This window comes from Wyeomyia smithii, chromosome 2 (genome assembly GCF_029784165.1).
Source record: "Wyeomyia smithii strain HCP4-BCI-WySm-NY-G18 chromosome 2, ASM2978416v1, whole genome shotgun sequence".
Lineage (NCBI taxonomy): Eukaryota > Metazoa > Arthropoda > Insecta > Diptera > Culicidae > Wyeomyia > Wyeomyia smithii.
In genome coordinates, this window is record NC_073695.1 from 217,364,025 (window position 1) to 217,388,338 (window position 24,314).

Consider the following 24,314-nt stretch of genomic DNA (forward strand, 5'->3'; position numbering starts at 1 on the left):
ATCCTTACCCCTAAACGGATGTAAAATCATTCATCGCAGACAACTTGAAGTGTGAACATTTTTACTCCTCATTACTGTACCTACGTTTCCCACTTCGTTCTACACTCGCTTGGCTACCGGGTTCATTTTTATTACTTTATAATCCAAGACATATATTTTATACACATTTCCGTGTTCGTTGACTTGGAAAAGTACTACATCTTCACGTCTGCAACCGGAAACTGCGCTCTGCTGCTACGACCACTATGTTAGCCTTGCAAGAAGCTTTTGGGGAGTGTTGCTGGAATAGTTGATACCGCAGTTTACTATTTTGCTGCTCCACATGTGGGCGGGCTTAAGCGTTTGTATGTGTGCGATAATGTTCATTTCGTTGCATCGACAGCCTAGTCTAACCTAGTCTAGCCTGTTGTTTGGTAGAAGAGATAACGCTAGAGGACGGCTTTTATCCTAATACCCAGCTACGTGAGTCTGGTCAGAAGAACAATATTACTTATGAACTTGTAGTTGGAAGTTACGCACGAGGGTCTGCTTGCTGATTAGTATGCATAGACTAGGGTTCCAACCGGCGAATCAAAAATATACCCATTTTCATAAAAAGTTTCTGTCCCCTCCAAAAAATAGGCACTGTTTAAAAATTCAGTAAACATGGTTTATTTGAGCTTTAGAAAAGAAATTGGAGCCGTTTCGTGGTCACTCTACTGTACACTACTGAAACAATGTGCAACCATTTTCCATGTAAAAGTAAGCTCAGAGAATTCAGTAGAGGTGCGTCGAAATGTACCGAAGTGGAACATTTATCATAACTGAAAGTCGAGAACATGATTTTTGACTCCAACACGGATGTTGGTGCTTGTAGGCTAACCCATGTTTGAAGACGTTTCCGATGGAAAAGCACAATTTTTATCCGTCCAATACAAAGGGTGGATGAAGTGAGTAGGGGTGAACTGATGCCAGCCGTAATTTTGCGTTGCTGTAATGTGTGGTTTGTTTTGACTTCATTTGAAAACTGTTTGTTTAGTGATATTTAATGCTTGCCTCTTAGTTTGCGGTTATGATGGAGACACAACACGAAGTTTTACGAAATTGTTGAAAATATTCCTGCATCAGTTCAAGTACCAACAAATGAACTTTGCACACCACATTCAGTTGACGCGGTTTTATTTTGGTAGTAAATCCCTGTTCAATCCTCTCTCAATGTTAATTTTAATATTTATCTTTTTAATTATTTACATGACCCAAGATAAATTATCACGTCAAATGCCCCGTCCACTCGGAATTATTGACGTTCGCTTCGACCGCTTTACCTCTGTCCAGCATCGCGCGAGCAAAGGATCATTCCAGTTCATTGTCTGTCGATCGGAAAATCACGACCCAGAGCCGCGATAGTGCGCGCTGTTTTATCACGCTGGTCTTTTTTGGTGCTGTGTTTTGTGCGAGCGCTGCGAACCCCGATTCGGCGAACACCGCCCAGCTGTACACACTTCATCAAGTTTTCCATTCTGGGCGTTCACTTCCGCTGTTGTTGCAGTGCAACTCGGCCAAGCGAACAGTGTGTTCGCCTCGCATTCGGTCCTGTTGGGTCCAAAGCGGTCCTGGGAGTGAGACTGGAATAAGTGGGTAATAGTAGTGCAATCAAGTTGGGGTTCACATGTGCCAACCCCCAGCGAGAGAGTTGGATAATGGTCTGTCACTGGTGTGGATGTACGTATGTATAAACATACGTATGTTCAAAGTTCTCATCAGAGTGAGGGTTTTTTTCCCGGATGAACGTCAAGCTCGGAAAAATGGTTTTGACCATCAGACAACCGAAATTGCGAATGCTGGTGACACAATTTAAAAATTTGATTGATGTACATTCGTTTTTTTTCTCTAGGGGACATTTTGTTTTTCTAGCTTTTTGCCACAGAAACTTTACGGCAATTATTGTTCGGTCAATGTGTTTCAAAAAAATGGTAGTTTTATTTATTTAACAACAGCAGTTAGACGAAGTGACACTTTAATAGTTATGCTAGTTAGAATTGCGGTACCGATATCCTATGAAATTAAAATTACTAATAGAGATAATCGTAAAAGATTACGAATTATCAAACTAATCCGATAAATATCGTGTATGCCTCTGGCAATATTTTTGCACAGCACAAAAACTAGAATAACACCAATCGAGCTTTCCACTGATGCAGGATTCGATTATTGCACTGACAGTCAATCCAGTCCAGAGTGCAATCGACTCGCTGTTGAGTAGAAAAAGTTCGAAAACTTCGGACCAGCTTAGTTACCCTCATGTCGTTCGCTTCGATCGAAAACAGGACACTTGCTAGGCATGTTCGGTTTCGGTCACGTTTTACCTCACAGTGTCACATGTTGTACTAGCTTTGTGATGGCAGTTGTAGAACATACAGAAAAAAATCAGTATAACTTGTGGGCTTTATGTTTTATTCAAAATAACGTTCTCTTCGGTTGAGGTTATCCGGTTCGATTGGATTCGACAACAACTCAGCTCGAAGCCGATCGAACCGTTTGATTTGTTTCGGAATAAATTTCAAAAGTAAGGCTTAAATGTTTTTACGAGATAAAGTTAAATTGGGATTGTATAGTTACCATAGTTTATTTGGTTGTTATAGAACTGTGTTTATAAATGGTTGTTGACACTGCTTGTGGTGTTGAAAATAATAACTTTGTAGCCTTTTGGAGCTGAACTCGGTTACTCAGTAGAAATGTTCTCTAAAATAGCCTTCTTAACTTGCATGCTAACAATTATTCAATGTACGGCTTGTTTTTGGTATAGGATGTCTACGAAAAAACGAGGCATAGGTAAAATTGCAAGTGTTGTTCGTACATATTGAGGTTTTTACTCATTCACAAATTTTTGTCATCCATTTAATTATACTCCAAAACATCAATCAGCCTTCATCGTATTGAAATGTGACACATTTTATGAATATTCATTAAAAATCTGCAATTCGATTTCCAAATTTTTAGATTATATACTCTTGAAAAACAACGAAAAAAGCAAAAGAAAACTAATGTTAGCAAATAACAATTGGGTGAAAACGTGTTGCGCCAGTTATGAGATTGATATTAAGATTAATTTTGGAATTGGGATTGGAATTTTATTGAAATTGGAATTTTGATCTTGATGAGGTGAACTCCTGATGATTGATGGTTTGATTAGGTATTATGAGAGAAGGTGATGCCAATAAACTTTGACTGCTGTGTTAGAGCTTGTCGGGGTCTCTGATTGCTAAATCCCCAACACTCCCTCCCAGTTATTGACTCCAATTTTACTCTTCACAAACTGGAATCGAATTACGTCCATTGCCTTCGAGCTACCTGCTCGGTAGGAGAGATTGGTTCCAACTCAACGTTCCGGCAGCAACATGGTCCTTGATAAATTAGTGCATGATGTCGATATGATTAATTCCCTTCGATTTGGCGTTCTTGGCTGGCCCAATCATGCCCAATGCAGCCCTGATTGTCTTCATTTAACGGTACGGAGTCCACCACCGCTTTGCAATTCAAGTCTTCCATAAGTCCGGTGATCGGGTTTCGCTTGAAGAAATACCCATGAAATCATTGAACCGTAGGCTTCAAAATAGATCATCGACTTGCGGTCTTCTGTGTCGGAAGGCAAGTTCGCATCAACAAATCCTACGAGTGGCTTGCTGTTCTAATCTCGCCTGCAACGTAGACGCATTATGGTCGTTCCTTTGAGGTGCCAGATAATCCACTTCAATGTCTGCCAACGATTTTTCGTTGGATAGCGCAAATCAGGATGGATGCATAACCTCAGATACACAGTGCTGCCCAGTAGCTCTCATCATAGTTGGGTAGTACTGTTTCCTTTGTAGGGTTGAAATCGAAAATACCGAACTTGCGGAAGTGAAGGTTGCTTCTCCAGGCACGATGCGAGAAGTTTCTACAGGACGTTTAATGGAACGATTGGAAGGAAACCCTGATTACCGATAGAACGGAGGTGGCCAGGCATTGGAAATAGCACTTTAGTGTGCTGTTGAACGGTGTAAAAAACAGCGTTGATGAAAGGAGCAGGATGGTGATGAAGGCAAGGCTGTGGACCCACCATCCCTGGACGAGGCGAAGAAAGCAGTGAAAGAGCTGAAGAACTGCAAGGCACCTGGTAAGAACGGCATTCCCGCCAAACTCTTCAAAGTCGGGAGCGAACAGCTGTATCGTGCTTTACAGCGGATCATGCTGAGAGTGTGGTACGACGAAGAAGTACCCTCGGACTGGTTGAAGGGTCTCACATGTCCGATCTACAAGAAAGGCCACCGCCTGGACTACAGTAATTTTCGGAGCATAACCCTTCTCACCTCTGTTCACAGAATTCTCTCCCGTTCTCTGTTTCATAGACTGAGGCCGTTGTCGGAGACCTTTGTTGACGATTTCCAATGTGGTTTTCGAGAGAGACGCTCCACTACGGGTCAAATGTTCCCCCTGCGACAGATCCTTGATAAATTTCGAAAATTCAACTTGCAGACTCACCTTCTGTCCATTTACTTTAGGGCAGCGTACGATACAGTTAGGAGAAATGAGTTATTGCGAATTATGCTCGAACATGGTTTTCCAACAAAACTAATTAGGCTAAAACATGCCACCCTTGAAGGCGTCAAGATAGCCGGTGAGATATGGGACTCCTTCGTGATGTTAGATGGTTGAAGCAGAGAGACGGGCTGTCAAACTTATTGTTCAACATCGCGTTGGAGGGTGCTATACGGAGGACTGGCGTGCAAGAAAGCGGCACCATCATTACGAAGTCTCATATGCTTCTAGGTTTTGTGGATGATATCGACATCATTGGTATCAACTGTAGAGCAGTGGAAGAGAGCTTCGGACCTTTCAGGAGGGAAGCTTCGAGAATAGGGCTCATCATTAACTCTGACAAAACGAAATGCATGGTGGCTATAGAGAGCGTGGTAGTTCGACAGATATTGGTGCTGAGGTGGTGTTAGATAGGGAAACTTTTGAAGTAGTTGACAAATTTATTTACCTGGGTACATTAGTGACATGTCACAACGAGGTTAGCCGTGAGATAAAAAGGCGAATGGCAGCTGGAAACAAGGCCTTCTACGGATTACGTAACCAGCTGAGATCCCGTAGTCTGCAAACCCGTTCTAAACTTGCACTCTACAAAACACAAATTCTTCCCGTGGTTCTCTACGGCCATGAATCATGAACGTTGAAAGAGGCCGATTGGCGAGCTCTGGGTGTTTTGAGCGTAGGATCTTGCGTTTTATACCTGGCGGCAAACTAGATAACGGTGTTTGGCGCAGACACATGAACCATAAAGTGTACCAGGTGTACACATCGGCGCATATAGTTAAGCGGATAAAACACGGCAGGCTTCAGTGGGCTGGACATGTAGTTAGAATGCCGGAAGAACGACCAGCGAAGACTATATTTAGCAGAAATCCCGATAGAGGCCGTTGACTTCGAGGTAGGCCTTGCACTCGTTGGATGTGTGCTGTCGACAGGATGCCCGCGAAATAGGTGTTAGGGGAGATTGGAGGATAGCAGCCCAAGACCGAGTGACATGGCGACGTATTCTAGATTCGGCATTGGATCGATAATCGGTCTGTCGCCGAAAAAGTAAATAAGTAAGGCTATTATTTAATTCAGGACAAGGTTAAAGCTAAAGAATTAGCCAGTGTAATATTCACGACGTCAAGAGTTGAATGGGCAGTGGATTCCTTAAAGCCCTTTAAATCGCCAGGGCCAGATGGGATTTATCCAGTGCTTTTACAAAAAAGCACGGATATTTTAGTCCCATCTCTGGTAGAGTTCAGGGCTAGCATGGTACTAAGCTACATTCCTAGTAAATGGCGAGAAGTCCGCGTCATATTTATTCCTAAGGCTGGAAAACGTGACAAGACAAGTCCCAAAGCATACAGACCAATAAGTCTAACTTCTGTCAATCAACATATCAAATTATCATATTTGAACAGTAGACCATTGAGCAAATTCCAGTTTGCCAAGCTGGTAAATCAACTGAAACAGCACTTCACACGTTGGTTTCAAAACTAGAGAAGTCTTTTGACGCTAGAGAAATCTCACTGGCAGCTTTTCTTGATATTGAGGGAGCATTTGACAACGCTTCCCATGAATCTATGAAGAAAGCTATGTTAAATCGAGGGTTTGACATGTGCATCTCGAGCTGGATACTTGCTATGTTAGATAATCGGTTAATCACAGCCAATTTAGGAAGATCAACTTTAACGACAAAACCAACAAGAGGTTGCCCGCTAGGAGGGGTTTTAACTCCTTTATTGTTGTCTCTTGTAGTCGATGATCTTCTTAACAATTTAACAAACCTAGGATACGAAGTCATCGGGTTCGCTGATGACATTACTATTTTAGTTAGCGGTAAATGCGGGTCTACTATTACTGATAGGATGCAATCCGCCTTAAACTACACACTCAAATGGTGCAAGCTTGAAGGACTAAACGTCAATCCTTCTAAAACAGTCATAATCCCATTTACAAGAAAGAAAAAATATAATATTGCAACTCTCAAGTTGGGAGAAACACAGTTGGTGCTATCCAAGAGCACTAAGTACCTAGGTGTAATGCTCGACCATAAGCTCAACTGGAACGACCATCTAGAGTATGCAATCTCAAAAGCAAACAACGCTCTTTGGGCTTGCAGCAATACATTTGGCAAAAAGTGGGGACTCAAGCCGAGGATGATCCACTAGATACACTCAGCAATAGTGAAACCCAGAATAACATATGCTTCGCTAGTGTGGTAGCCCAAAACCACACAAATATCAGCTCAGAAGAAGCTAGATAAACTACAACGTCTGGCATGCTTATCAATAACAGGAGCAATGGCCAGTGCACCATCCAAAGCCTTAGAAGCACTTTTATATCTTCTACCCTTGCATCAATATGTACAACTTGAAGCCGAAAAAGGTGCTCTTAGGCTCAAACGTGCTAATATTTTTCAGGAAGAGGATTTAAAGGGACATTTACAAATCCTCAAGAATTTCCAACCTAACACCTTAGTAACCATGAATGAAGATTGGATGGACTCTAGGACTAACTTCAGTGTTCCTTTCAAAGTGATTGAATCCAATCGCAGCGAATGGGAAAAAGGAGGTCCTAAAGTTTGTCCAGGATCAGTCTTTTTTATACAAAATGGCTCTAAAATGGGCGAATCTACAGGCGCTGGGGTCACTGGACCAGGAACCAATGTATAAATTCCAATGCGACAGTGGCCCACTGTTTTTCAAGCTGAAATAAATGCTATTTTAACATGCACAAATATTTGCTTAGCTAGGAAATATAAGTAAGCCAATATCTGTATTTTCACAGATAGTCAAGCAACCCTCAATGCATTAAAAGCATACACATGTCAGTCGAAGTTGGTATGGGATTGTATTCAATCCCTACGACAACTAACTGCAACAAACGTTGTTAATCTATACTGGGTGCCTGGTCACTCTGGTATGGACTGTAATGAAAAAGCCGATTCCTTAGCAAGAATTGGTTCTTCCACTGCATTCATCGGGCCGGAGCCATTCTGTGGGGTATCTTCATCCTGTTTTAAATCTGAGCTCAGAGGCTGGGAATCAATGATGATTGATGCCAACTGGAGGGCTTACTACAAAGCAAGACAATCTAAACTATTCATTACACCATGTAATAGAATCACACGGAGCCTACTCAGTATGAATAAAGCTGATCTAAGTACGTTAACTGGCCTACTGACTGGACACTGTCCGAGTAAGTACCACCTTAAAAAAATAGGTAAACTGACAGATGACTTATGTCGTTTCTGTAATTCTGAAGTAGAAACCTCGGAACACTTAATATGCCAATGCAGCGCATTGATTCAGTGAAGACTGCGTATTCTTAGAAAAGGTGTCGTTACGCCTAACGAGATATGGTCTGCTGAACTAACGAAGGTAAGGAACTTCATCAAAGAAGCCATTCCTTCTTGGGGTGAAATGCAATGTCTGGGGGCGACTATCACTGATACCCATAGTGATGGAACGAACTGATAGTGCATATAAAGTAACGCGGAGTATACCACAATATATCTTACTAATGGTAGCAGTGGTTATAGGCTCCTACAAGGGAAAAAAGGCTATTATTGGCTTGACCCAGATTCTTTTAGCTCCGCATTACCTCTTTTGGATATTCGAGCAACATTCACGTCCTTGGTCCACAGTGAGCCTGAAACCAATGGTCTGTTAAAAATAACATATGTATACTATTAACGAGAGAACGTTACAAAATAACGGTGACCATTCAAAGATTAACTCCAACGATCCTAATTTTTAAAAATCCTAATTTTCTTCGGCTTAAAACACTAAGGGCTAGATTTTCATGTACCGGAGTAGCACCGGCTTTTTCGATCACCAGAAATTCTCAGCTCTTCCACACGTCGATTTACGTCGGTCAATCCAAGATATGCTGGGCCCATAACCTCTTGAGATATAATACTCCAAAGCCCTAAGTCGGCTAACACTGGAATAGGGATAGGGATAGTGACTGAAATTAAACTAAAGATAGAAACGCGAGCAGTGAGAAAGTTTAATTGCGGAAAAGTACGCATACTTCTTCAGGCACGAAACGAGAAATACCTATGAAGAGGCAAACGGAATCAGGAACCGAACTCCCTGCCATATGCAACGATAGCTAGGGAAAGCCGAACCCAATGAGACAGTAAGTAACCAATGAGACACTAGTGAACAATAATTCGAGGTGTTGTTGAATGGAAAATAAGATCTAGTCTATAAATAGGGTCATTGACTCGTTTGTAGCAATTGTCGAGGAATTCCACTATACAATTCTGCATTGAGTATTCTTTTCTAAATCCTGTTTCATAGATTGACACTGTATTTCGTTATTGGAAGGTAAAATTTGTGTACCATTGTACTATCGTTATGTGTGACCAGGGCTCTACATTTTCGAAACAAACCTATGAAACTGAATATCCACCGCTTGGAACAGTTTCATTTTCTCTTAATTCTTTTCTTATTTTTCTTCTTCCTTTCCTTCCGCGTCTCAACTGAAATTAGCACCGCATAGCATCGTTTAATGATAGTCTTCTATTACCGCAAGCCGTAGTTAGAACGGCAATGGCATCCAATAAATACGTCACGCAAATTCCGATCAATATATCCTCCCTCTTTCCTTTATATGGGTGAAGTTCCGTATGGAAGTCTCCTGTCTCCGTCAGCGATCATTGTCATTTTCAATTGCGAATTGTCATGTGAGAGTGATGGTGATAATCTCCGCTTTCAATTTAAAAGCTTCAATTTAAATTTTAATTGATACAAATCAATTTCAAGCCCTTCAGTTGTCAAAATCAAAGTACGCTGGGGTCGCTTTTTACGCGGTTGGTTGTACCGCATTTAAAAGATTAGATCAGATATACTTATACTAAACTTATTTGATACCGCGTACAAATGATCTTTCGAATCGAGTGAAAATAATTCGCGTTATTGTAAATATATCCCGTTTGAAAAAACGCATAAAGAGCGACCCTTAGTGTAAAAGCTTTCGACTGGATTTCATGTGACTCACGAAGTGCTCGACAATGATTTTCAATTGAAAGCGACGGGTCAAAGCGTCACTAAAACCTAATAATTGTCAATTGAAAATGACTTTGTCAGGCTCTGTATGTGACAATGAATTTTGACACGAAGTGAAGGGACGGATAGTGGTCTCAGATAGGATGAAGGACTTGGAGTCTTCGTGCGTACCATTCAGCGTTCAACGCCTGATGGCAAACTGTACAATGGAGCGTGGTTCAGGCGCGTGAATCAACAGGAGTTCAGAGTATGAAAACACGGGGATATCATTAACCTGATAAAATATGCTTGGCGGGTTTTAGAGTCCACGTCCAAGTCCAAGTCCAAGTCCAAGTCCAAGTCCAAGTCCAAGTCCAAGTCCAAGTCCAAGTCCAAGTCCAAGTCCAAGTCCAAGTCCAAGTCCAAGTCCAAGTCCAAGTCCAAGTCCAAGTCCAAGTCCAAGTCCAAGTCCAAGTCCAAGTCCAAGTCCAAGTCCAAGTCCAAGTCCAAGTCCAAGTCCAAGTCCAAGTCCAAGTCCAAGTCCAAGTCCAAGTCCAAGTCCAAGTCCAAGTCCAAGTCCAAGTCCAAGTCCAAGTCCAAGTCCAAGTCCAAGTCCAAGTCCAAGTCCAAGTCCAAGTCCAAGTCCAAGTCCAAGTCCAAGTCCAAGTCCAAGTCCAAGTCCAAGTCCAAGTCCAAGTCCAAGTCCAAGTCCAAGTCCAAGTCCAAGTCCAAGTTCAAGTCCAAGTCCATATCCAAGTCCAAGTCCAAGTTCAAGTCCATATCCAAGTCCATATCCAGTCCAAGTCCAAGTCCAAGTCCAAGACCAAGTCCAAGTCCAAGTCCAAGTCCAAGTCCAAGTCCAAGTCCAAGTCCAAGTCCAAGTCCAAGTCCAAGTCCAAGTCCAAGTCCAAGTCCAAGTCCAAGTCCAAGTCCAAGTCCAAGTTCAAGTCCAAGTCCAAGTCCAAGTCCAAGTCCAAGTCCAAGTCCAAGTCCAAGTCCAAGTCCAAGTCCAAGTCCAAGTCCAAGTCCAAGTCCAAGTCCAAGTCCAAGTCCAAGTCCAAGTCCAAGTCCAAGTCCAAGTCCAACTCCAAGTCCAAGTCCAAGTCCAAGTCCAAGTCCAAGTCCAAGTCCAAGTCCAAGTCCAAGTCCAAGTCCAAGTCCAAGTCCAAGTCCAAGTCCAAGTCCAAGTCCAAGTCCAAGTCCAAGTCCAAGTCCAAGTCCAAGTCCAAGTCCAACTCCAAGTCCAAGTCCAAGTCCAAGTCCAAGTCCAAGTCCAAGTCCAAGTCCAAGTCCAAGTCCAAGTCCAAGTCCAAGTCCAAGTCCAAGTCCAAGTCCAAGTCCAAGTCCAAGTCCAAGTCCAAGTCCAAGTCCAAGTCCAAGTCCAAGTCCAAGTCCAAGTCCAAGTCCAAGTCCAAGTCCAAGTCCAAGTCCAAGTCCAAGTCCAAGTCCAAGTCCAAGTCCAAGTCCAAGTCCAAGTCCAAGTCCAAGTCCAAGTCCAAGTCCAAGTCCAAGTCCAAGTCCAAGTCCAAGTCCAAGTCCAAGTCCAAGTCCAAGTCCAAGTCCAAGTCCAAGTCCAAGTCCAAGTCCAAGTCCAAGTCCAAGTCCAAGTCCAAGTCCAAGTCCAAGTCCAAGTCCAAGTCCAAGTCCAAGTCCAAGTCCAAGTCCAAGTCCAAGTCCAAGTCCAAGTCCAAGTCCAAGTCCAAGTCCAAGTCCAAGTCCAAGTCCAAGTCCAAGTCCAAGTCCAAGTTCAAGTCCAAGTCCATATCCAAGTCCAAGTCCAAGTTCAAGTCCATATCCAAGTCCATATCCAGTCCAAGTCCAAGTCCAAGTCCAAGTCCAAGTCCAAGTCCAAGTCCAAGTCCAAGTCCAAGTCCAAGTCCAAGTCCAAGTCCAAGTCCAAGTCCAAGTCCAAGTCCAAGTCCAAGTCCAAGTTCAAGTCCAAGTCCAAGTCCAAGTCCAAGTCCAAGTCCAAGTCCAAGTCCAAGTCCAAGTCCAAGTCCAAGTCCAAGTCCAAGTCCAAGTCCAAGTCCAAGTCCAAGTCCAAGTCCAAGTCCAAGTCCAAGTCCAAGTTAAAGTCCAAGTCCAAGTCCAAGTCCAAGTCCAAGTCCAAGTCCAAGTCCAAGTCCAAGTCCAAGTCCAAGTCCAAGTCCAAGTCCAAGTCCAAGTCCAAGTCCAAGTCCAAGTCCAAGTCCAAGTCCAAGTCCAAGTCCAAGTCCAAGTCCAAGTCCAAGTCCAAGTCCAAGTCCAAGTCCAAGTCCAAGTCCAAGTCCAAGTCCAAGTCCAAGTCCAAGTCCAAGTCCAAGTCCAAGTCCAAGTCCAAGTCCAAGTCCAAGTCCAAGTCCAAGTCCAAGTCCAAGTCCAAGTCCAAGTCCAAGTCCAAGTCCAAGTCCAAGTCCAAGTCCAAGTCCAAGTCCAAGTCCAAGTCCAAGTCCAAGTCCAAGTCCAAGTCCAAGTCCAAGTCCAAGTCCAAGTCCAAGTCCAAGTCCAAGTCCAAGTCCAAGTCCAAGTCCAAGTCCAAGTCCAAGTCCAAGTCCAAGTCCAAGTCCAAGTCCAAGTCCAAGTCCAAGTCCAAGTCCAAGTCCAAGTCCAAGTCCAAGTCCAAGTCCAAGTCCAAGTCCAAGTCCAAGTCCAAGTCCAAGTCCAAGTCCAAGTCCAAGTCCAAGTCCAAGTCCAAGTCCAAGTCCAAGTCCAAGTCCAAGTCCAAGTCCAAGTCCAAGTCCAAGTCCAAGTCCAAGTCCAAGTCCAAGTCCAAGTCCAAGTCCAAGTCCAAGTCCAAGTCCAAGTCCAAGTCCAAGTCCAAGTCCAAGTCCAAGTCCAAGTCCAAGTCCAAGTCCAAGTCCAAGTCCAAGTCCAAGTCCAAGTCCAAGTCCAAGTCCAAGTCCAAGTCCAAGTCCAAGTCCAAGTCCAAGTCCAAGTCCAAGTCCAAGTCCAAGTCCAAGTCCAAGTCCAAGTCCAAGTCCAAGTCCAAGTCCAAGTCCAAGTCCAAGTTCGTAATTTTAATAGCATTATTTCTTCTGAGAAACATTTATAGCTGAGTTGCTGAATACTTAAATCTTCAAATTGGTTGAATTCTCGAAATGAATTTAGTTAATAACACTCCCACTACTTGAACTATGTAGTGGCCTAATTTCCATGAATCAAAAACCAATGACCTAATGAATAAGTTTCCTGAAGACAACTGTTTTTCATACCGAACCTGGATAACAACGGGGCTTCTGGTTCAGGTCTTGCTTGTTCTTCTGAACAACTTTGCTGAAATCCATAAGTTTTCAACTGGTTGAATTCACAAGATAAACTATGTTAAAAATAATCAAAACCGCATGCACTGGTTGCGGCTCGAGCCATTCTGTCGCCCGACCTGAGTCCTCTGGCTTCCTGAGCAACTTTTTAGAAGACTACAACTCACTAGGTTGCATTGATCTGCTAACTTCAGGTTATGCCAAACTATTCAGTAAATTTTCTACTGCGTGTTGCAGTACTCAGAGAAGCGATTACAAACTTATGGCCTATTTATGGATAAACGAAGCATTGGACAAATTACTCGATTTCGACGTACTATAATAGTTAAATTATATTTTTATATATTGATTTTGCTTAAATAAATGTATAAAAAATATAAAGTTGAAAGATCATCCCCATCAGAATTAGCATTATCCTTCTCATTAACATCTAGCCTGTATATTGCATCACCGCAGAGCTCATTAGGTGGCTTGTCTCGCAAACTGCTGATAATTGGATCTGTTGATTCCAGAAAGCGGTGTAGTAAATAAACATTTACAGCCGTTCTAGAAAAGTTTCTGGTGTGGTCTAATCTGTATCTATGAAGGTAACAATTATTTTTCGTTTTCAAATATTTCAGCAAATATTTCATACCTAAGGACTAGGAAATGCCTACTAGATTATGGTACTAAAATAAGATCTTTACAGTTAGATCGATTCTTTGCGTGAATTTGTCAAATGCTATTACTAGTTGAAGTTTATGACATTCGCCCTGCAATTGCACTATGAACTTTTTTTTTGAATTTCATATCAGGCAATGAAGATATTGAAAAGGACGAACGTTCAAAGTGATTTTATAGAGTGATTATGATAATATTTCATTGTATGCTTTCTATGCCAGTTTTTGCTCTTTTGTTATCTTGGTGTGTACACAAAATGAAGCTTTTTTAACATTTATTGGAAATAACTCGGTTTGTGTGGAAGCTATCTTTTTTGTGTCTTCTACAAAGTTGTGTGTTTCAACGATATACAAATATATGCCGAGCATTATTACCTTCGAAATGTTACCGCTTTTTGTATATTTGAAAAAAAAAAATAACTGTAAAGACAAGTGCAATATGAAACTTTATATATCCAAAACAAGAAGAGTTAGAAAAAAAGTGTCTTCGGCAAAATTTTTTGTAAGAATCTATAACTTTGCTGAAGAAACCATTTCTCTGAAATGTAAGACTAAAAAGTTAGATTTTGCAACGCCCCGGTTGAGCGTTGAGTTTCGGACTAAACTTTTTGTTCTGATTTGAGCCTTTTATACACTAAATATCTTCGGAAGATAGTATGTCAATAAAATCATTATTCGAAGAGCAAATGAGTTTAGTTCGAGTTTTGAGCTGTCGTACCACTGTGCAGAGCTTTGTTACATGTAAATCATGCAAAGATTACTTGGTCTGTTAGCAGCAAAATAACATACTTAGAAGCATTGTCTCCAATGATTTGCAATGACCGTAGCTAATTTAGTTTTTTTTATCATAAAAAAGTGTGATCACTTAGAGCAATGATTTGCTTTTCACAATTGCGGTTAACCCACGAACAAATAAATACGCTATGCTATGCTAAGTCAGACTATTCTTATCAAACACATTATTTCCACCGTAAATCCGGTGCAAATCCGTATTTCGGATGGCACCCTGTAGGGAAACGACTTGTCAATAAGTACCTTTGGATAATAAGTCAATAAGTACCTTTTCCCATGAGCTCTGTATATCGTATTTTCTGTTACCCACCTAGGTTAAGCGGTTGCTGTTTGTAAGTGCACACAAATTTTCGCACAAACTTAACGAACCACACTAGCCACCGGACAATCCTGTTGGCATTCTCTGCGTATAGTACGTTTCTGCCATCCACAGTCCGGATCCAAGGCAATCACATCTAGGCGCCAGTTGCTTGCTACCTACAGACTACGAAGTACCGGACAGGATACACAGATTACGTGTATTCAAACAGTTTGATAATGCTTCTTATGGAGCAAACTGTGGACCGGCTTCTGTCCTACACGAATCAAATCCTGCCTTTCATCTTGGCTCGCAGTAATTCCAACCGACAGTACATATAAAGCAGCTTGTGTACAAACTGCTGTACGCGATTACAGAATGGCACAGCAGGTTCGCTATTCACCGTTCGCCGCGCGCGTCTTCCACACGATTCTGTAGCTCAACTATGTGACAAACTACTTCCGAGCCATTCTCTTTTACACATCTCGTTCGCATACATCAGGGCAGTATAAGAGCACGCCGCGGACCGTTGGTTGGGACAAGAGGCCTACAACGCTTGAGGCGAACGAACAAAGTTTAGTGTGGCGGTGCTAGCCACGAATTATGTATGTGCTTGTCTACTACCGAGAGGGTCTTAGGATTAAACGGAACTTTTTCGCACAGCATCATTACGTGAAACACTAGGACATTGTTCTCTTCTGAGACTAAGACAATTGGTAACACAAAAATTAAAAACACTTGCGTTTAAGATTCCGGTCGTTAATTTGTATAACTCTTTCGAGCTGCAGGATGTCCCTGTGATTACTGTCACACTTGGCACAACACTTGTTCCAGTAGTTAGTCTTAACATAAAATTGTTTCCGTATAAATGCTTGTCATTGGATTACTGTATAACGTAAACCGGAACAAAGGGATGCAAAGAAATATCATGCCAAAGCTTAATCCTATTCTGTACCCATGGATTGCGTTACTCTCATACGGAATAAATTCAAGCATCATTAGCGGTAAGCTTTCATCCCGTCCGAGGGTGCAGGAGTAACTAGGAAGAGAAGAAGGATGGTAAAAGTTAGGTATCCCTTCGGTGATGTTTGCTTACACCACGAGTTGCAGCTCAGCTCCGAGCAAATAACTGGACGACTTGTAAACTTTACTGTTCCTCTGATGCCTTTGTTTGCCGGGCCGCCGATTGTCGTAAAAGTCGGAGTGAACTGCGGATTACGATTACGGTTGTAATCGTGAATGTAAAAAGAGTTCGTTTTCAGCTTTGTGTGTTCCGGCTTTTGTGGCGACCAGTTACAACCAACGGATGGCGTGCATTCTGATAAACTTCATTAGGGGAGGTGGTACCCTAGGATAAGTAAAAAGGCGGAAAGGTGTGTGAGTGTGTGATAAGTGGGCAGGATTTAATCGGATTATACATGTAGTTTTAGTTTTGATTGACCGAAATCGAGATTTTTTAAATAGCATTTAAATGGTATCAATTATTTGTTCGCGTAATTCATGCTTTGTGAAACGTTTGAAGGTTACATATGTGGATTTTCGGCACGAAGGATTGAGAATCCGAAACCCCTCCCGCGTTCACGACTATGGTCTGAACATAATAAATAATTTATTCTTTTTTTTTTCTCCTTTTGCAGGTACGAGCTAATTGCCAAAGTAATTATCTTCAGTTATCGCAATACAGAAGCAGCAAAAAAAGGTATTTGCGGTAATTTATGGGAATTTCTCAATAGGGAGAGCGCAGCCATATTACCGTCATCGAAAAAAAAGTGCTGTCATGAGTTTCGAACCACTATGAGACTATTGAAATGAGTATACAATTAAATAAAAGCAACTCACCGGAAAAGCTACTTCCGGTGAAGCAAAACGCTTATAAACGTCACAAATCCGTTTGGCTCGTCAATCTTATCTGCACACACACCGAAATTCTTCGCTTCGAATATTAAGCAATCTGCACGCCACGGTACCGAATCCGATTCATTCATGCCGTACCGGAAAGATCCGTTATTTGCTCCCTCAAACCTGCTATTTTGCATACAATAGGAAAACTTCTAGAGCACTCACTCGGTGCGACTATTTTCTTGTCAGCCATCTACGGAATATTACCGTTCATAAAAATAGCTCGAATGAAATGAAAATTCTACCGCTTTCCCACAAGCTGTTCATGAGGTTGAAAATGTGTGCACGTATGTGTGTGTGAAACTGTACGCTCACATGTGGAGAGACCAGCTCAGGAAGCATGTCACCAGCACAATGCCGAGCAAATAATGTGTCACCGTAGTCAGGCACCCCGCAAAAGTCGCCAGCATTGCCAGTGGCATACGGTAGGTTTGCTGAGGTAGCTATTTTCCATTTCATTTCCAACCAACAACCAAATCGCTCATTCTTTTGTGTGCTGTCACCGCATTTCACCTGGTGCCGTTTACCAGCTACCGGCACAAGCGGCTCACCCGGGCACCCACTGCCGTCTGGCCGGCGGCGGCGGTGTCTGCGTTGGTGACCGGTACGGTTTTGTTCTCACTTTTGCCATCCATCCCGGGTACGATGTATGTTTCCCGGTTAATTTTCTCTTCCGTTTGCAGTTTGCCTTCCACACAAAAAACCGGCAACTGGGAGGGGAGCTTATTTATCGACAAAAACAATGGAGCACAGACACGTATTAAAACATAGTGTAATAAATGGAGCAAACCAAAAAAACCGCTGTAAACAAATCCAATAAAACAAGGGCTAATCACCCTGCCAGTGCTGGGGGGAAATTTCCTTCATTCTGGTAACTATAGTAAAAATAGGATCAGATTTACGATCACACACACGTATGTAGATACCCATAAAGGGTTGAAATTAGAATGATTGAATTAAATTCTAAAGCTAATCTTATTAAGGCTGATTTTAAAGCCACGAAAAACTATTTGGCTATGAATGCTATGTTTACCAGGTCATGCGGGTTGCTTTTTCGACAGCAACTCCTGTCAGTTTTTATTTGATTTCTTTCTGCTCTCTAATGAAACGCTAAAATTTGGAAATGAAAAATGCAATTCAGCTGATGAATGTATAGGTCTAGTGAATTGTGAGCAGTGATCGGATATTGGCAAATCTTAACGCGAGTCAACACGAACAAAAATCGTGTTGACTCGCGTTAAGATTACATTGAATTTTTGCATAAAATTGCGACACTGTTTACCACAGAGCAAATATAACCGAAAAATGGAGCTTAGTCCATCAAACTGGCTGCCAAACTATTCAAGGTTTTTTGATCACACTTTTCCTTAGTTTTTTTGCATCCTGCTCGCTGCGGTGATTCGTAGATCGAATTCGAATCAATGCCAGTCATTCTAGTCATCAAAAACAGGTTCTTAGTAGAACTAAAATTGATGGAAGAGTGCTTCAAACAATTCGTGATACCAACCGTAGTCAGGTTAAGTCTTCTCAGCGGTTCTGAAAATTTCGAAAAAATACTTACGTAATTTGTGGATGACGCCAATGATGAAAATCTTTGTTGAATCTTTATTTGTTCACTAAGCACAGACTATTCCCGTTTCGTTCCTAACACCAAATGTGATAGCTGTCATTTTTTGCTAACCGAGCGCTCGGTTGTGCCGTTCTCGGCAATAAATTACCGAGATTCGGCAGAAAATTTGAATTGTGTAATACGGTATTCAAATTTAATACTATGCTCATTGGCTCTCCACTCAATTTCATCATATTTTGACATCCTTTGTAAAATCTAAATGATCCAAAGTAACCTCGTACGAAGCCTCACTTGAATTCTGCTATCCCCAAAACTTCAACGAGACTAGCGTGCTTAATCAAGATTTCAACTTTCAAATCGTTTGGAGAGCGTGAGACTGATGGACGTCCATGATGAGAAAAATAAGAACCAGATCAGTTCAGAATAGAATTTTATACAATTTGGTAGCATTGTTTCCTATCGTTAATTATTTAAAAACAAAAAAAATATTTTTAAATCTTCATTAGACTGGTCCTTTCAACGTGAATCTAGAGCAAAAAATCGTATTCAACTTCTGAAAAGTAAAGTTCATAACTTCTTAACCACCAAACCAGTGTTTGAGATGTAAAATGATATGCAATTCTAAGTTTTTAACTTATTAACCTTAGCAGCCTACTGTCGTGTCGGTGGATCTTCTCGTGTCAAGAAATTTCGTCCATTCCGCAGGGCTACTCGTCGATTTCCCTCGTCTCGACACTCGTAGATCTGCTTCAACCTGCTTCCTCTCGATCTCCGTCGGTCTACCGAAGAGCAGGCCTAACATTTTCCTTAAAATATGAGTAGAGCAGAGTGAATAATCACCGTGTACTTCTTGCCCAGCATGAGCACTGCGTGAAGCAATTTTCTTGCACTACAATTTCTTTCCTGCTTTGTGCTGTGTTTCTGCTGCTCACAGAATAATTACCACACAGCTGAGCGAAACAAAAATGGTGAATCACTCTAGTGTGAATACCCAGATGAACGCCGCGGTGTGCGCTGCTGAGATAAATTCCATAGCATTCAGCTGGTTTTATTTTTTTTTTCTCAGTTTCGAGATGCAAAGCAAACAACGCAGTCTACTTTTCTACCTAGATGCTCTCCTCATTTGATATATGCTAAGAGACACAAAATAAAAGCACTGAAGTGAACTATGTTGTGTAGTAATTGAGCATAATATCCTCCGTGTAAGGAAACTCACACCAATTTATTATCTCTCTGGAGAGATATTTGAAATTCCATCGCGGTTTTTTTTGCATGCTCCTCCAATACTCCCTGAGGAGAAAAAACAAGCCTGCTAAAGAGTGAATATTTGACTCGTAGTAGCGCGTACTTGCATAACGCCCTCTCTCCCTCCCAAATTTTGAAATTTACCCAGTGCAGTTCCATTGCTAGTGTGTCTTTTTCATATTAATAGGGTTCTGCCGGCAGTTTTTATTTTCCTGCGGTTCTATTGTACTCGAGGTACTGAGACTTTCCTTTTTTGACGTAAATTACGTCTTACGGCAACATATACAGGGGAACAATTTCAATACAGGGATCCAAATTCGAAAACCAAAACATCGAGAGCGTCACGAAATTTGTACAATCTCAAACGTTTTAAACTCAGTCAGTTTCCAACCGATTTCCGTCATTTTTGCAGCAATCGATTGGAAAATCATCTAAGCACCCGCACGGTGCTCCCACAGACCGTTATTATAAAAAAATGTACCAAAGAATCTGAGTACACCATTCGATTCGTTATGACGTCCAGAACCTCTGGTCAAAATTTCAAAATCATCGTACGGTACATTTTTGAGTAATGCCCTTTTGAAGGTCATAAAGTACAAAACAGTGATATTAAAACGACGAACTACTCAATGTAAAGCCGTTTTTCAGCCACAATTTTATGAAACAACTTCCAAAATAGTTTCTACACATTTCAAGGGTTATATTTCATGACATTTACAATTGGTGGAAAGATTTATTTGAAGATCCCACAGTGCACAGTGGTCTGAACTCAAAAAATCGTGATCGTTCTAGATTTGACTATGAAAAATTGATTTTATGTACTCAATGTCTTCAGCAAAATTGTTACTTAAAACAAGGTCTTATTTTGGCGTTTTCGGTTTTTCGATCAATCCATCTAACAGTTAGATACAAAAATTTTTTTTTCTAATTTCCAATATCCAATAGCAATCCGGTGCTTCCTTCAGTAAAGTTGTGGAGAATTTTAAAAGAAAAACAATTGCTGTATACTGCGATGTCCTACCTGTACGTTAAACACGACAAAATAGAGTTTTTTGTGGAACGCCCCTCCTTAAAATCAGTTTTTTGTCTATAATTTCGTCTGTAATGGTTAAAACAATGCAAATTGTTCTAAGAATTTATGCATTCAATTAGGCTTTTCTGAATACTTTGTAAAATTTATTGTTTTGACAATCACAGAAAAAATTAGACTGCATCTTTTAAAATCATCAGAATTCAAATATTTTGAAAAATGAGTGAATTAGAATTTTTATAAAAAAATTAATCTACCATAAAAAAATATTTTTCGTTTCTCCATCCTGGACTTTTTTTTAAAAGTTGCGTATAACGTCAAATTTCTTTAGAAAAAAAAATCAACTCTTTTTTTTAAATTGAAATTTAATGTTTATTTATGATTTGTTTTGGTCAAAAAAATTTTTTTGTACAGCGTATATTTCTTTGTGAAGCATTTTTAATTCCCTACAACTCATTCTCAGACAGTTTTTCTATACAACCAACGATTTCTGGGCTGCAATGCTTCGAATAAAACCTATGCCGAAAGGCATACGCCCTTTCAGAATGTAACTCATGGGTGTAACAAAACTCTCCATCTGTGAAAAATGCTCAGTTTGCTAAGCCAAATACGTGTGCAAAGTTTCATTCAAATCAAAATCCAAATCCAGAGTAAAAAGTGAGCTCGTGATTGAATAGCCGCTGCTTTTCTAACTGATCTTTAGGTAATTTTCTCACCGCTATGATTGGAAAGATATGCCAATCGTTTTATCAAAAATTTGGTTGATACTTCACCTATCGATTAAAAAATTAGTGTTCAGGATCGGTTTAATAAAAGTAATATTACATGCTCATAACACGTACGATACTTCACTATACTATCCTGTTATCAGCAAAAATGTGCGTGCCACTCTATTGAAGTAGACGATTCCCACATGCAAAATTCAGTATTTCTTCAAAAACGAGTTCATGGGCCTGAGAAGGGCCGATTGTAATTTGTAGTTGGCAGGAGGAATGAAACAATTTACTTGGAGCAGCAGACGTACGGCGGTCTGAACTTTGCGGGAAGTAATAGTAGAACGTTTGTTGTAATCCGCCGAAAATGGTTCTCCTCACAACGAGGTTTGACCTGTTGTGACAAATTTCCTGATTCCTTTGTCGCTTGTCTCCGGTGCCATCTCAATGATATATTTGTTGGCAAGTAGGTACACAGTTGACGATAAAATAATGCGCTTCCACGCTCGAAGTTCATAACAATCTGCAGAAGGGACATCTTTGCCGATTGAGGGTTCCGGCCTTCCTCCGGCGAAGCTCTTTCTTCTTACAGAACCATGAATTACAAACAGTCTTCGTTTCCATGTACTTGATGGAGGATTCCGATGATACCTTCGCAAAATGAAAATTCTTTCTGCTTTGTGCTTCTGCTTTGTTTCAAGGCTGAAAACGTTAACTGTTACTGCACCTGGTAAATCCAACTAATTTCAAACATTTATGAATTAATTAATACGATTTATTTTCATTTTTCATTTTTCTTCCAACAGTGTCAACTTGAGCACATCGATTAGCGCGCTTTCGACGTAGAATTACTTCTTACGGCAGCAAATATAGGGTTACAAATTGTAAATCCAAATACATCGAGAGCGTCACGAAAATTGCCCATTTTCAAATGTTTTAAACTCAGTCAGTTTCCAACGGATTTTGTTCTTTTTCAAAGCAAAAATAATATACGAGAAATATACCGCTTCACACCATTAAATTGATTAGCCCTAATCGAGTGTATTTCCAAACCTATTGCAAAAAAATATTGACATAAGACAGGTTGTCGTAATTCTACGTTAACCCTGCGGTCGTGTCTTATAAATAACCTCGTCAACTTTTTCCGCCTCCTTCCGGTGCTCATCGGAGAGTTGCTTCCACCTGGCACTTGCTTGGGCTCTCTCCACATCCTTACACAAATGCAATCCATGTCATCAAACCGGAAGTAGTTGCTCCAGTTCTTAACAATCTCTGTCCTTTTGCTGACACTGCTTTATCCTCAAGATTGTGATCAGCTCATTAGGAGTTCATCGATATTTAGACGCGTTCGCGTATTTTAATAGTTTTCCAAAACTCTTTTCACTCCTGATCGCTAGTTTGCATTCCCCGTCATTTTGTCGGCTCGAGCTTCCCTCACCTTGTGCAGCGGTTGTGATTCGCCGAATGTAGCCTGCTCCATCCATTGTCATCCATCATATAGTTCTCGGCAGCCTGGCCGGACGGTTTTTGACGTAGCATTACGTCTTACGGCAACATTCTGTAAGAGGGGTGCTCCACGAAAATTGTCCACTTCCAAATGCTTCAAACTTAGTCAGTTTCCAATGTGTTTCTTTTCTTCTCACAGTTATCGATTAAAAAATTAGGTGTGCGTTCACCAAAATGCGAAAAATGGTGATTTTGTAATGTTACCTATTGTACTATTGAAAAATGTGAACCTAGTCAGCGCATATTTTGACCAATCAGAGCCAGAGATGAAAAAAACGCTTCTATCGATTTTTGAATACTAAGATGCGTTTACATCGTCGTCAATGTGCGAGTTATTCTTATGAGGTGAATTACGAAGAGCTCACCTTCCTTATTACGATATTTCTCTTGTTTCTTATCTCTTGTTTTTTATCTGAAAGATATTTACGGTGCATTCTCTTGATACTATCGTTTCTGCCCCTGTGACGCGTCGCGTATGGAGAAAAAAAACACAACGAGCGACGCGGGCAACTTACTTCTAATCATGTATCTGTTTTCTTCGGAAAATCAATGCACCAGGATTAGAGGATTCAAGTTTAGTCGTAACATGTACAGATAACGAGTTGTACTGTTCAATGTAGGACGACGATTGAGTTGTTTCGTTTCCATCGCTAATCAGAGCTGGCAACAAAACAGGTAGCAAGGAGTAGACCGAAATTTTACTTTCACTTTCATTCCTAAGACGGTGCCATTCGGATGGTAAGGTCTGATTGTGGCAAAGAAGGGAAAGGCAAAATCCCGTTTTCTGGTGCTGAGCTCAAATTCTCAGTAGGTCGAATTCATCGTCTGCAACGCAAAGGGAATTGTGTTGGTGCTGTAGCACCCGTCCATCTAGCGGTTATTATAAAACACTTATTAGTTGCTAAAATGTTGAGTCTTCCCAGGTCATGTGGAAATGGCAATCCTCAATGATGATTGTGGCACTATTGTGATACACCAATGTCACTTTTTAGCGCCCTTAAAGTATTCAAATTGAATAGTTTTAATTTTCTACCACTCGTCAAAGCGTTTCTAATAGTGATAACAGAGTTGTTTTTGAAATATCCTCGTTTGCTCAAATATGTGACATTACGTGCAGGACTGCCGATACTTTGAATTTGTTTAATGACGAATAAATTCAGAACCTGGTAATTGACGTTGTCGCTAATGCAACCGTCTATCTGGAAGTTGTTTGTGGAATATTTGGTTATTAGACCCAAATTGTTTCACAGCATTCGCAATTGGCTCTTCATAAATAAACTCCCACTTGTTGTACCCATCAGCCGCTTAACCCTTTAACGGGCCGAGGTTAAAAAAATGTGATTAAATTTTATTGTTTATTTCAGATCACTGATCATAGCTCGTAATAATGAAGCAAAAAAAAACGAAAGTTGTCGGTGGCAATACAGTTGCCACTGCCTTATAGAGTTAAAATTTCACATATTCGAAAGAAATTACAGAATATAAACCAAGTGGAAGCATTAATATGAATGAGAACCTAATACCCAAAATGTTTATTCATCTATTCAATTAATATTTTTCCAACTTTTGCTTCTAAATTGTAGAGGAAATAAATCATTACAATTCCGTCTGCCATAAGGCGTCGTGCACAAGTTACGTAACCAAATAATCTAGATTCCAGACCCCCTCCCCCCTAAAGATATGACTCCCCCCTTATATTACGTAACGCTGAACAGCCTGACTCCCCTCCAAAATTTTCAATTTCAAGCAAACATCACAGTTACGTAACTGTCTCTATTAAAAAAAAAAAATCATTTATAACCAAGAGTTGAAAGAGAATTATTACTA

General features: G+C 40.9%; 1 protein-coding gene across 9 annotated transcripts in view; it reads left to right on the top strand.

Moving 5' to 3' along the window:
- The window catches only part of LOC129725242 (protein O-mannosyl-transferase TMTC1-like), a 577,063-nt gene that overhangs the window by 184,416 nt on the left and 368,333 nt on the right, over positions 1 to 24,314 (top strand). The window contains exon 1 of one of the 9 annotated variants that reach the window (XM_055680802.1): positions 16,186 to 16,848. The exons of the other annotated variants lie outside the window; for them this stretch is intronic. The gene's annotated coding sequence lies outside the window, so the exon portion shown is untranslated. Of the gene's footprint in view, positions 1 to 16,185; positions 16,849 to 24,314 lie in introns of those variants that run through there. 9 annotated transcript variants of the gene reach the window in all.